Below are 14,232 nucleotides of genomic sequence, written 5' to 3'. Positions count from 1 at the left end.
CACACAGAGCCATTTGTGGCACAGGTAGATTGCTTTGTTACAGTCATCATTCTATACTGGGATCCTGCCATTTACTACAATGACTTTTTTCTCCAGCCCCATCACCCACTCCTCTCTGCCTTGCCCTGGCCTACATGTAGTCATGCATGAGCTCTCCTGGGTCTCTGTGCTTTGGGGACTCAGCTCAGGAATCCCATGATGCTTCCTGCTACCTCCCTGTGCCCCTGGAGCCTTGGTATACAGTAGGTTCTCAGGGAGTGCTTGTGAAATGAATACTGATGTTGGACAGTCACAAGGGCCCTACAAACAAGCAGTTCTCCCTCCTCCCCTGCCTCAAAGTGGGTATCCCACATCTGCTGGAACAATGACTTTTTTCTTCCTAAGTTTCTAATAGTTGCAGGCATTATCTCTGGACACATACACTCCCATTTTCCTACCAGACTTCTTCAAGTGATTAACATGCTGAGATTTTTTGAGTCTTATTATAGAACAACTTATACCATGCTTGCATAGTTCTAAGATGTGAGATGAACCATCTCTTTCATAACAGATTTTCAAGGGAAAAAGAAAACTGCATAAATCAATGTACATGTGAATAGTAAGATACATATCGATTCAGAAATATTAAAATATGAGAGTGAGGGAAGGTGCATCTTAGATGTTCAGCAATAATAGCTTCTTCTTATTGACTATCTACTTTGGGCCATCTTGTATAATCATTGTTATGGGTTGAATTGTATCCTCCAAAAAGATATGTTGAAATCATAATCTCTGGCACTTGTGAAGATGACTTTATTTAGTAACAGGGACTTCACAGATGTAATCAAGTTAAAATGAGGTCACTACAATGGGCCCTTAATCCAACATGACTGATGTCCTTATAAGAAAAGGGAAAATTGGACACAGACGTAGAGGGAAGACAGCCATTAAAAATAAAGGCAGATTGAAACAGAGGTTTGGTATGTTTAAAAAAAATAAAAAATAAAAAAAAATAAAGGCAGAGATTGTAGTGATGCTGTCACAAGCCAAGAAACACCTATGGCTACTGCAATAGGCAAGGAAATATCTTCCCCTAGAGCTTTCAGAGAAAGCACAGCCCTGCCAACACTTTCTTGTTGTTGTTTCAAACCTTGAAAATGATTTTCTGAGTAACAATACTTTTCAAATAATCATGTGGAGGACTGCCCTGCAAGTCCAAGTTGTGGCGGGAGGATTTGGGTGTCGTTCTAGCACTCCCCAGAAATGTGAACCTGGGAGGCTGGGAGCAGGCACGGCGCAGGACCCGGTCCTTCCTTGGTATTCAGGTTGTTCACCCAGAGGACTCTCTCTTGCAGAGCTGTGTGATGTAGGCTTGGCTGCAGGGAGGGTGGGCCTGGAGGATGTCTGGAAAGCCTCCCCCAGGGACAACTCCCACCAATGTATTGACCCTGGCACCGCTTCAGCATCCCTGACTGTTGCTCCAGCTGGGGCTAGAAGAAACTATAACATGTCTGTACAGTTCCAAGATGTGAGAAGAACCATCCACAATAACAGATTTTCATGGGAAAAAGAAAAACTGTACAAATCAATGCACACATGTAGATGATAAGACAAATATTGGTTCAGAAACATTAAAACAAATAAATGGAGACATTTAAAACAAAGGTACATTGGTAGGAATGCTCGATATTGCCAAGATATCAGTTCTTCCAAACTTGATCTACAGATTCAACAAAATCAAAATAAAAATCCTAGCAATTTACTGTGTAGATATCAACAAATTGTTTCTAAAGTTTATATGCAAAGGCAAAAGACCCAGAATAGTCAACACAGTACTGAAGAAGAACGAAGCCAGTGGACTGACACTACATGACTTCAAGTCTTACTATGAAGCTGCAGTTATCAAGGCCATGTAGTACTTACAGAAAATAGACAGAACAGTGGAACAAAAGAGAGAACCTAGAAGTGGACCACACAAATAGAGTCAACTGATCTTTGACATAAGGGCAAAGGCAAAGGAAATTCAATGGACAAAAGATAGTCTTTTCAACAAATGGTGCTAGAACAACTGGACATTCACAGGGGGAAAAAGAATCTAGACACATAAAATTAGCAAATTTATACAAAATTAACAAAATTACACAAAATCAATCACCTTTCTCAAAAATTAACTCAAGGATGGATTATAGACCTAAGCATAAAAATCAAAGCTATAAAATTCCTCGAAGATTACATAGGCAATCTAGGTGACCTTGGGTTTGGTGATGACTTTTTTTTGTTTTGTTTTGTTTTTGAGACAGAGTCTCACTTTGTTGTCCAGGCTAGAGTGAGTGCCGTGGCGTCAGCCTAGCTCACAGCAACCTCAAACTCCTGGGCTCGAGTGATCCTTCTGCCTCAGCCTCCCGAGTAGCTGGGACTACAGGCATGTGCCACTATGCCCGGCTAATTTTTTATATATATATATCAGTTGGCCAATTAATTTCTTTCTGTTTATAGTAGAGACGGGGTCTCGCTCTTGCTCAGGCTGGTTTTGAACTCCTGACCTTGAGCAATCCGCCCGCCTCGGCCTCCCAAGAGCTAGGATTACAGGCGTGAGCCACAGCGCCCGGCCTGGTGATGACTTTTTAGATACGACACCAAAAGTGTGATCTACAAAAGAAAAAAAAAAAACAAACTGGTAAGTCATATTTCATTCAAGTAATATTAAAGAAAAAAAGCCTTATGATTGGTGAAAGGCAATGTTAAGAGAACAAAAAAGACAAACAATAGACTGGAAGAAAATCCTAGCAAAACACATACCTGATAAAGGACTATTGTCCAAAATATACAGAAAACTTATAATTCAACAGTAAGAAAATAAACAACCCAATTTTAAAAAGGAGCAAAAGATGTGAACACACACCTCACCAAAGAAAATATACAGATGGCACCAAGAGTATGAAAACATGTTCAACATCCCATGTCATTAGGGAATTGCAAAGGAAAACAACAGCGAGATACCAATACTTAACTGCAAGAATGGCCGAAATTCAAAACATTGACAGTATGAAATGCTGGTGAGACCTGGGCCAGTCTTGACGTTTCTACAGCCCTAAGCCCCTCATCTCTTTTTGTGTCCTGGCTGTAGTCACTGTGGAGGATGGCAAACCACAAGCTGTATCAACCTCTTTTAACTTTACATAGGTGAACTTTTGAAATTAAGGTTTATATGATTTGGGCAATATGTTGTCTTAAGAACTTTTGTACTTTATCTCTTTAGATTTTTTCAGCTATTTTCTTAAAAGTGTATTTTTTCTATAAACATCTTCTGCTGCTACATTAGAAACTTTTATAGCAAAAAATTTCAGTTGGCTTATTTCATTTTTTTAAGGTTTAAATAAGGGAGTTTTCTTTTTTAGCTACACTCTGGGTCAACAGTGTAAATGTATCATGAGTTTTTACTTTGAATTTCTGTGTGAGCCTTACTCCATTATGTTGTATGTTACAGTTATGGCTTGATTAAAATTGAGAACCATGCACAGCCACTACACCTATTTTTTGTCATTAGAATATTGGCTGTATGAGCCATGTCTTCCTAGACTTAGTGTAAATTATGGAGGGCTTTATTTATGCTCATTTATATTTACATGTCATTGAAGGCAACGTCTGTTTGGAAGTCATAGACACCAATTGCTCTTCAGAGACTGCAGAGTCCCTCAGATGGTGCCTCTGACAAGTGGTACTCAGGGAGCACCTCCTCTGTCGGGTTCCCCAGCCTGGGTAATTGCTCTGGGTGAGGGCTGTGTTTGCTTGTAGGGTGTGCACAGAGGCTGCCGTGTGCCAGGCACATGAGTGTTTGGAAAGGGCACATGTCTGTGTGCTGTTGGATTAGAAATGCCTGTGCTGCTCTGTTAAATTGGTGCTGGGACAAAAGTTGAAGGTTAAATTTAAGTCTAGAATGAAAGAAATCTAAATCCATGTAATTTATGGACCCTTGATCTTGAGGGTCATTGACTGCGCTGGCACAGAAAGTGAGTTGGTGGTCCCTGCACCTGTCAGACCCTCATTCCTAGTCACAGGTCAGACTCCTTCCCCACCCCCACCCCACATTTCCTGTTTCTCATGCTTTTTCTAACTTCCTCAACCCTTAGCCAAAAAGGTTTGTTGTTTTCTTTTGTGCATATGACCAATCTTTAATATCAGTGATGTAAACTTCACTTTATTAAAAAATTATCCAACAAAAACAAAAAAAATGCTAGTGAGGATGTAGAGCAATAGTGAGTCTCATTCACTGCTGGTGGGAATGCAAAATGATACAGCCACTTTGGAAGACCATTTAGTGGTTTCTTAAGTAACTAAACATTCTCTTACAATAAGATCCAGCCATCATCCTCCTTGGTATTTACCCAAATAATCTGAAAAATTACATCCACATAAAAACCTACACACAGATACTTTGATAGCTTTATTCATAGTTGCCAAAACTTGGAAGCAACCAAGATTTCCTTCAGTAGGTGAACAGATAAACTGTGTGATACATCCAGGTGATGTACTTTTCGGCAATAAAAAGAAATGTGCCATCAAACCATGAAAAGACATGCAGGGACCTTAAGTGCATACAGCTCAGTGAAAGAAACCTGTCTGAAAAGGTTACATAATTTATGATTCTAATTATATGACATTCTGGAGAAGGTAAAACCATGGAGACATTAAAAAGATTAGTAGTTGCCTGGAGTTCAGGGAAACGATAGGAGGGAAGACTAGGTGGAGCACAGGAGGTTTTTAGGGCAGTGGAATTATTTGGTATGATACTATGATGATGGACACATGTCATTATATATTTGTCAAAACCCACAGAACATACAACACAAACAGTGGACCCTAATGTAAACTAATGGACTTGAGTTAATGATAAGGTATCAATATTGGCTCAACAACTGTAACAAATGCCCCGCATTAAAGCAAGATGTTCATAAGGAGAAACTGTGCATCTGTGTAGGATACATATGGGAACTCACTGTATTTTCACCTCAATATTTCTAGATAACCTAAAACTGCCTTAAAAGACAAACTCTCTTATTTTTTCTAAATGTGGGGGAAGGTGAATTTTAGATGCATATCAATAATAGCTACTTCTCATTGATTACTCAATTTACGCTAGGCATATTACAAACAGGAGACATCATGTATAATCTCGCAGCAACACTCTGAAGTTGTACCATCATTACTCTCGTTTTACAGATGAGAACAGTGAAGCAGAAAGAGGTTATTGACTTGTCTTATAAGTGGCAGAGCTCGTATTCAAATTGAGTTTCATTCAAATCTCTGTCCCCACTCTGGCCTGAGCTGTCTCCCTCATTAACAAGTGAGGGCCAGCTGTCCTTGGTGTTTCCTACTGCCTCAACCTCATGATCCACAGATGAGTGCCTTCAAGGGACAGCTAGAAATCAGACCCCTCCCAGTTGGCCTTTCCTCAGCCCCAACTGGTCACAAGCTCTTCTGAAATGGAAATGAGGGTCCTGGAGGAGAGGTGGGGTTTAGGACATAGGATGTGAAGATGAAGAAGTTCTGCATTGGGAGATCCACATGGGCTGTGATTCACAGACCTCCCACTGAACTGTGGCCCCATTAATAGGACACTGGGGTCCAGAGAGGCACACAGATGGGGTGAGGACATTAAAGATTTGAGTGGGGGGCCGGGCGCTGTGGCTCACGCCTGTAATCCTAGCTCTTGGGAGGCCGAGGCGGGCGGATTGCTCAAGGTCAGGAGTTCAAAACCAGCCTGAGAAAGAGCGAGACCCCGTCTCTACTATAAATAGAAAGAAATTAATTGGCCAACTGATATATATTTAAAAAATTAGCCGGGCATGGTGGCGCATGCCTGTAGTCCCAGCTACTCGGGAGGCTGAGGCAGAAGGATCACTCAAGCCCAGGAGTTTGAGGTTGCTGTGAGCTAGGCTGACGCCACGGCACTCACTCTAGCCTGTACAACAAAGTGAGACTCTGTCTCAAAAAAAAAAAAAGATTTGAGTGGGAATAAGAAGGGACCACAGTCACTACTTTCCTCTCCCTATCTTTCACTCCCTCTGTGTTCCAAAAGGAGATTTCAGATAGGCTATAAAGAAGTCTGTAACATGGCAAAATGCAATCTATTAAACACAAATAAGACACCGGTGGCCCATGGATAAAACCAGTGAGATAGGTGCATGGTGGAGCTTGTAGTAGGTTTAAGACCTTGAAGACATACCAGAAAGCCCAGTCTCCAGGAAGACCTGCTTTGACCTCCAAGGCACCCTTGCAGCTCGGGGCCCAAGTGTGATTGTCCAGGTGATGCTACAACTGGCCTTTGGACCTGGGTACTGGAGGTTCAGTCCTGCAGAGGCTGTGTTGATGTTCAGGTGTGGGCCCTGCACTCTCATATACCTACCTGGCCTGGTCCCCTGTATTCCCAGCTAGCTGGGTGGCCCAATTCATCTCCTGTGAGCCAGGTCCCTGAGCAGGCTGACCATCAGGCACACAGTGGGGCGAGCGGGACCTAGCAGAGTACCCACGGGACATGAGCACTCCCATTGCATCCATGTGGGTGTCAGTAGCTGCAGGACTTGTTTGGACTGACCCTCAGTCTGGATGCTGGGCAACCTTAACTGTGCCCCCTGATGCTGTCTTGTGGATTTCCCTTGGCTCCACACACCCTGCGCCCTGCCACCAGTCCCTGCTATCCTGATGCCAAGCCCCAGCTCAGGGACTTAGAAATGAGAGGAGACCTGGGAGCCCTTACTGGCTCAGGAAGGGCCACAGGACACCTGCCAGGGGTAACTGCCACAGGGGAGGGCTGGCAAGAGCCAGGCAGGAAGTCAGCCCCTTGCCAAGGAGGCTGGAGTTCAGAGCAGGGCTTCAGCCATGATTGCTGGAACAGGGAGGCTTCTCAGGGTGTTGGGGAAATATGATTGAGGAATTAATGAGATGTGGCTCGTAAGATCATTATTTCATTGTATAACCCTATATTACTATGTTAAAGACAGAAACAGGAGTTTGCAGGGTTTTACCCTGAAGGAATGTGTGGACTCAATGGTTCACTTATTAGAGGCTGCTATCATGAGAGAGCTCTCAAATCTCTGGTGGGGAAGTTTCCCAGGAAGGCTTCCCGGTATCTCAAAATCTGTGAGCTTCCCTGTGTCTTGAAAGACAAGGCAAGGCAAATATGGTCCACAGAATGGGAGCCGGAGACAATGAGTGCACTTTTGCCAGAGATGCGCCCCAATGGTTATAAACAACCTGTTCTATAGAGATGGGCTTCCTGCTCTCTCCTGTCTGTCTACCTTTAAGTGCACCATAACTAATCAAAGAAATATTGAGTCTCTATACCTCTTGTTTTACCTCTGTTAATTGACAACTACCTCTTCGAACTTAGAAGCTAGCCCCTGAAAGACTTTGTACCTGTTTGTTCACCTAGATAGATTAGAAGCCCCTTGAGAGGACTTTTAACCCTAACCCACTACCCATATCCCCTAGCATCTGCATTCCCTGATATGCAAATATGTTACCCTGACAACTGGTAATTGATGTCTGTGATTATAAAAACCTGCATGAATCTAACCATATGGCTGGCAGTTATGGAGATATGCCAGTCCCCTAGGTACTACCTGCTGTGTTATAGCTGATCTATATATATATATATATATATACATATATATATATGTATATATATATATATATATATAACTATGAAGTATACCATAGTCTCTGTGTATTCTTTTATTTCTCTCTGTTGCCTATCAATTTCCTTATCCTCTGTGGTGACCCCTATCTTAGGGACTTGGATCCGTGTGGAGAAGTAGCTAATCTCCTCGGGGGCTTGCCTCAAATACCACTCTTTCCCGCATCAGGGGAGCAGGAACCTCCTGAGAGGCCTCACACCAGCCCCGCCGGGGGCAGGCTGAGGCCATCCAGACAACCGCGGGACCTTCCCACGGCTGGGCATGGGGAGGCTCTTGTCTGCTCTGCGCTGCCCTGGTCAGGATTGGCTGATACCTGAGTGGTGTGTGCCCACCCAGAAGGCTGCTGTGAAGGCTGCTGGGGCCTGGGGCCTGGAAATGCCTCCAGGGGAGGCCGTGGAGGGTGTGTATTCTACTTCCTAGCTTCTGCAGGCCTGCAGGCCTTAGCCACCTCGGGGTGAGCAATCTCCCACACCCATCAGCTCGCTCCAAGAGGGTCATGCAGTGTCCCTGTTTCCAGCGGTGTCCTTTCTTCCATCCTGGCGTGCCCCACAGGTTCTGCCCCTGCCCCTGGCCTTTCCTGGGAGCACCCGGCTGATGATGTGGCCCAGGGCTCCAGCTCAGATTGATGCATTGGGTGCTCCTCCTCACGTCTCTCCTGCGCAGCTGATCCTCACCACAGCCTACGTCCCTCAGGACCCCAAAGCCCTCTCCCATCCCCCTCCTTTCCAAATCCTAACATGGGTGTGGGGGGACTCTGGGGCCTGGGGAGTGTCCTGATGCCCACCATCTGCTACAGCCTTTAGTCTGCTCAGACTTCCTGTCTGGAGACACCATGGCCCTAGCTGGCACTGTGGGTGGCTGACAGGACACTCCTGCCCCGCCCCTCTGGATGGACCTCAGAAAGGAAAACCTGATAACCACGCACTTAAGGTGATCACTTCAATAAAAGATTGGGCATCACATAAATAAGCATTTTAGTAATAATTCACCATCATAGCGATTTGTCACTCATGCATGCAACAAGGATTATTATTTACCAACCACTAGGACACTCACCAAAAGGCTTCATGAACTCCGACCAGCTCTACCGGAATCACAACTATCTTGAAAGGCCATTCTTAACTGAAGAATTTCAAGGAACCCTATTTGCATGTTGACATCAACGCCAGGTCCTTTCTTGGGCTGAGTATTAGTATAGAAACAGGAAGGAGAAAGCTCCAAACTGGGTGGACTGAGGCCACATATGGGAGAGTGTGGGCAAGTGTGGACACAGCAGCAACAGAGGAAACCCCCAATCTTAATTGAGATCTTGGTTGTTTGGGCACTGCCTCCCACTGGTACTGGGGAGAACAGCACAACTTTCAAGGCATTGATGAGTGTATCTCAGGAATCCCTGCAGTCAGCATCCCGTGGGGTGGCTCCAGCCCAGGGCCTTAAAGGCAGGGAATCTAGTTTCTCACCTCTGCAGGAGCAAATGTGCCTTACTTAGCCTCCTAGATGTCAAAACAGGGTGGTCTGTGTTCTTTTTTCTTATATATAAAAGAAAACATAAAACCACACTTTATTGAAATAGGTACCTTTCAGTAGCTCTGATTAGAACAAATCAGCTTAGAGATACCATTACTCAGAGAAACAATATGTAAAAAAATCGCACAGAAAGAAGAATTCAACTTGAACAGGACTGAATTACTAGAATGGTTTTGTTACAAAATAATACCAAATACAACAAAGAGCCATACATGAAAAAACCATGTGCCCTCAAGCCTGGGGATAAGGAATCTAGTTCCCAAATTCTTGGAACACAGCCTGATTCCCTGGGCAGAGAGACTGGCTGGAGCACGAGGATCTCACTGCTGATTCCTCCTAATGAGTTCAGGGCACAGGCTAAATACATGGAATGAGGCCCCCAGACAAATCATACAGCCCCCCCATCCTCATGAACCCCATAAGACAGAAGCGCTCTTTGCAGAGTCTACAGACATGGCAGGGACCATGGATAGCTCAGAGATGGTTACTCTGCAGCCAGTCACAGAAAACCCCTAGAATCTAAGCCCTACAATTCCCTTATCCAAATTCCCACTAACTAGGGAGGTAGAGGAGCAAGACATGGATGCTCTCTAAACCAATTTTTGGTCTTCAGTAAACAGGGATAAACACAAAGTACTGTGTCTGCCATGAGTCACCTTGGATGGAAATACTGGGCACAGCGAACGAAAGATCCCAAAACTCATTTAGCACCCCTGACAGGAAGAGGAGGAGGGAATGATATGGGAGGGGACACGTGTATCCTGCTCCACTCTGCTGATCTGCATAGTCCCCCAGGCCAATTCCTGGACCTACCCTCTCATGGCTCAGAGTCCTCACTTCTCTGAGCCTAAACACCCCAGCCACAAACATACACGAAGCAGAAATGACAGATGCAGAGGTTCTCTGAAGAGGGTGGCTAGGCAGTCTTCCTGAGAACACGGGGTTCTTTCACACCGCTTCTGTTACAGATAGGGCAGGCCAAAGAGGGTGAGTTACAGGAGGTAGAAGGCAGCAGCTCAGAGAGCAGGGAGAATTCAGCTGGAAGAAAGACTAGAAGTTTCCATTGCATGATGCAGCAGGCAGTGGCTGGGGTCACCTGGGTTGAGGGGCTGAACAGCAAAGCTTTATCTAACTGATGTGTGAACAGTGTGTCTCCCCCTTCCTGAATTCCCCAAGAGGAACACCACTCCCTGCTTTGGAACTTCACACACAAACCAACAATAATCCCGAAGGGAAGAGGTCTCTTAGGGTCCCAGAAGTGCTCATTCAAAGTCCATCCTATCAAATTTCACTTCTCACTTGTGGGACTGTATGCTGCTACAGATTTGGGCAAGACGACTGGAAAGCTTCTTAATGTTTCCCAAGGCCTCTGGATCCAGCTGGGCAATATTGAACCTCTGCAAGTCACTGGCCAATAATCGCATGCTCTCTCCACCGCCCACCGGCACAGTGAGGAAGATCCCTCTGCTGTCAGCAAGAGGGCTGCCATTCCCTGAGATATTGTAAATCCGCTCTCCTGCTGCTAGAGTATGCAGGCCAGGCGTCTTGAACACCCTCGAATCAAACTTGGGTGTCAGGCCTGGAGTGGGCTTTATCATGGACATCTTGAATCGGCCCACAGCTGGGGTAAACAGTGTTACCACGGCTTGACCTTTTCCTTTTGCCTTTTCCTTGTACGGACTGGGTTCTCTTCTTGGATGGAGGACACCTTTTAACCCTTGCAGTTTGAGGATTCTTATGTTTATTTTCTTCTTCTTTCTTCTTCTTCTTCTTCCACTATCATTTCATTCACTTGTATTACTTTGCGTGTTTTGGCAGATTTCGAAGGTGTCTGAATAGCTTCTGCTGTTAGCTTGTTTATTTCGGTGATATCCAGGTCAGCTGTTGCTGCCTCTTCCAGGGCCTGTTTGTTTCCTCCAAGGGCGAAGTAGTTGAGCCAGTTCATCTCAGGCAGCGCCTTCGGGAGCCACAGGATCTCGATGTTGTAGAGGTTATCCACCTCCTTGAGGAGGTTCTGCCTGTCTGACTCAATTTGCTTGATTCGTATTTCCACTTCTCGGTCGAAGTCCTTAAGAAAGGAGGCGAGCTTCCGGCGCCATAAGGAGTTGGTCTTGGCTGCCCGACTGCTGTCCTTCCTAGGAGCCATGGGGCTTCGGGGGTGGGGTGGGCTGTGGTCCCAAAACAAGAGCTGAGGAAAAAACTGGTCTTTGTTCTGTGTTGTCATGGCTTGAGAATAAATCCATGGCTTCTGCAGCACCTTTGATAGAAATGTCTGTAACAAATAATGCTTATGCTCATATTTCAGTGGCAAAGGGTCATGACCCTTCCTAACTACAAGTGGACTATTTTCCCTGTCTCCAGGAAGGAGAGGAGGACAGTAAGTGGATGAGCACTTGGAGTCTTTCATATAAACTGTGGCATGGTAGGTGCTTGACACAAAGCAACTACAGTTGGCCCTTGAACAACATGCAGGTTGGGGGCACTGACTCCCTGTGCAGTCAAAAATACACGTATATTTTGACAGAATATAGCTCCATGAAGAAAATAAAAAAAAAAAAATACACGTATAACTTTTGACTCCCCCAAAACTTAACTAATAGCCTACTATTGACCAGGAAGCCTCACCAGTAACATAAACAGTTAATTAATACATATTTTGTATGTTATATGTGTTATGTACTATATTCTTATAATAAAGTGAACTAGAAAAAAAGAAAGTGTTATTAATAAACTCATAAGGAAGAGAAAATATATTTACTATTCATTAAATTCATTAGGTGGAGGTGGATCATCATAAAGATCTTCATCCTCATCATCCTCACACTGAGCCAGCTGAGAAGAAGGAGGTGGAGGAGGGGTTGTTCTTGCTGTCTCAGGAGTGGCAGAGGCAGAAGTGGTGGATGAGGTAGAAGGGAAGGCAGGAGAGGCAGGCACGCTTGATGTAAGTTTACAGAAACACGTTGTAATTTCCGTCTGACATTTTTGCTTTTATATTTCTCTAAAAATAATTCCATATAGTACCAATTTTTCTTCCACTGTTTGCTTTAGTTTCAGTACCCATATCATAGAAGGGACTATTTTTTTAAAAAGAAGTCAAAAGCAGTTTTTAATAATAGGAAGCCTTCTTCCAGATTGTCTAAAGTCAATTTGTATTCTGGTACTACATCTTCTACATCTTCTTCCTCATTATCTGGAACCAGTCCATAAGCACTCATCTCCCACATGTCATCTTCTGTGAATTTCTCTGGCGTGGGGTCTATTAGCTCTTGAATTTATCCAAGATTATTATCTTAAAACCCTTCACCCACCACTTTCTTTTTCTTTTCTTTTCTTTTCTTTTCTTTTCTTCTTTCCTTTCCTTTCCTTTCCTTTCCTTTCCTTTCCTTTCCTTTCCTTTCCTTTCCTTTCCTTTTCCTTTCCTTCCTTTCTCTCTCTTTCTTTCTTTCTTCCTTCCTTTCTTTCTTTCTTTCTTTCTTTCTTTCTTTCTTTCTTTCTTTCTTTCTTTCTTTCTTTCTTTCTTTCTTTGCTATATCCATAGCAAAAATGATCTCATGATTTCCTTATTTGGCTCTGCCATAAATCCTGTGAGGTCTTGCTCAACATCTGGACCCATTTTTCTCCAGCAGGAATTTGTTGTTTCAGGCGTGATAGCTTTCACAGCCTTTTCTAAAGCAATGGTGGTATCTTCAATGGTGTAATCCTTCCAAACTTTTGTGATATTCTCTCTATCGGGGTTTCTTCCACGGCATTCACAGTCTTTTTCATAGAGCACCATGTTTAATGAGCCTTAAAGGTCCTTATGACCCTTTATCTAACGCTGAATTAGATATGTTATGTTTGGGGGCAAGTCGACCACTTTGATGCCTTTGGTGTTGAACTCATGGGTTTCTGGGTAGTCAGGGACATTGTCCAATATCAAAGTGGCTATAAAAGGCAGTCCTTTACTGGCAAGGCACTTCTTGACTTCAGTGAAAAAGCATCAATGGAACCAATCCATTCTTATTGTCCAGGCCTTGTTGTACAACCAAAAGATGCAGCTAATATTTATCTTTTCCTTTCAGGACCTGGGGATTAGCAGCTTTATAGACAAAAGCAGTCCTGATTATAAAACCATCTGCATTTGTACAAAACAGTAGAGTTAGCCTATCTCTTCCTGCCTTAAATCCTGGTGCTTCTGTCTCTTCCTTATAAATAAATGTCCTTTGTGGAATTTTTTTCCAGAATAGGGCAGTTTTGTCTTCACTAAAAACCGGTTCAGGCACTGAGTGGGAAGATGGTGGACTAAAAACGTCCCACAAGCATGCCACTCTCAAGGAGAGGATTGTAAGTTGCAGGCAGATGCCTACCCATGAATAGCTTTCCTTGGAAGGAACATCATGAAATCCCAGAGATGTGATGTGGGACATTTGGAGTGAAGGTGAAGGTGACCGGGTAATTCCCTTGACAAGATCAAAAGGATCGGGGGGGGGGGGGGGGGAAAGAAGCAATATGGCAAAAGAGAAACACTGCCACACAGAGTGTCTCTGCAGAAAAGACAGATTCTAGGAGAAATTAGAAGAAAGAAGCAAGCAGACGAGTATACATCGGACGAGGGTCAGAAGGAGGGGTACCTGAGACCATGGGAGACTCCACGGGAGGAGGTTGCAGAGGAGAACTGGAAGCAGAGACCTCCCCAGTAGCCTGGAGACCAACGGCAAGGGTAGGTGGAGCAGTTAACTCTCACCTCCCTTGCATCTCAGACTTCTGGTGGACTCCAGCGCCCAGAGGTCAGACCTGCAGATCAGATCCCAGTTCACCCAGGTCTCGCATAGCCCGGGGCACAGAAGGGATATTTGTGAACAGCCTACCGAGGTGGGTGTGCCTTCAGGGGCAGATCAGCGTCCTTGAGGGCAACCCTCCTCCCAAAGGGGGGCCATGTGCCCAGCCCAGGCGGTGACCCTGCAGAGGGAACCTCCCGGCCGACATCACAGCCAGAGTAGGCCCAGTGGCATGAGGTCTGGCCTGCTGGCAGAGGTCCAAGAGTAGCCGT

General features: G+C 44.6%; 1 pseudogene; it reads right to left on the bottom strand.

Annotated features, from left to right (window-relative positions):
* Nucleotides 1-9,932: 9,932 nt before the first annotated feature.
* Nucleotides 9,933-11,349, bottom strand: LOC142865842 (borealin pseudogene; annotated as a pseudogene).
* Between the last annotated feature and the right edge of the window lie 2,883 nt (nucleotides 11,350-14,232).

Source organism: Microcebus murinus, chromosome X, assembly GCF_040939455.1.
Source record: "Microcebus murinus isolate Inina chromosome X, M.murinus_Inina_mat1.0, whole genome shotgun sequence".
In the NCBI taxonomy this organism is placed as follows: domain Eukaryota; kingdom Metazoa; phylum Chordata; class Mammalia; order Primates; family Cheirogaleidae; genus Microcebus; species Microcebus murinus.
Note: the sequence above shows the minus strand (reverse complement) of the source record. Positions and strands in the feature narration are given on the sequence as shown.